This window comes from Protobothrops mucrosquamatus, unplaced genomic scaffold (genome assembly GCF_001527695.2).
Source record: "Protobothrops mucrosquamatus isolate PMUCROS unplaced genomic scaffold, P.Mucros_1.0 scaffold375, whole genome shotgun sequence".
NCBI lineage: Eukaryota > Metazoa > Chordata > Lepidosauria > Squamata > Viperidae > Protobothrops > Protobothrops mucrosquamatus.
The window spans coordinates 486,573-487,048 of record NW_015386707.1 but is presented as its reverse complement, the minus strand read 5'-3'; positions in this window follow the sequence as shown (position 1 = coordinate 487,048).

The window sequence follows — 476 nt, the reverse complement described above, 5'->3', positions numbered from 1 at the left end:
TAAATGTTTTTTTTTCTTTCCTGAAAAATCAGAGTATAGAATTATTTGGGAAGTTTTATCCATCCTTTAAATATTTGCTAGCAGTCATATATAGTTTTATTTTTCTCAACTGAAAGTTTTGCTTCCATTTTTAATCAAGGTACCTTGATAGATAAAACAGGCCTTTCTATATTCCTTTATGTTGTGCTTCATGTGTATTCAAATGTCAGGAACATTATTAATGTATCTTGCTAATGTGATTTTGTTTAAGATTACAGTTCTTAGGCCACACCTGATTTGATTATATTTACATTTTTTATGATTTTATGTTTATTGTAGTAAGCCACCCAGAATAACTCCACGGCAAGTTGGTGGCAAATAAATTAAATTAAATTAAATAAATAAAATTATATATATATATATATATATATATATATATATATATATATATATATATATATATATATATATATATATATATATATATATATATATAT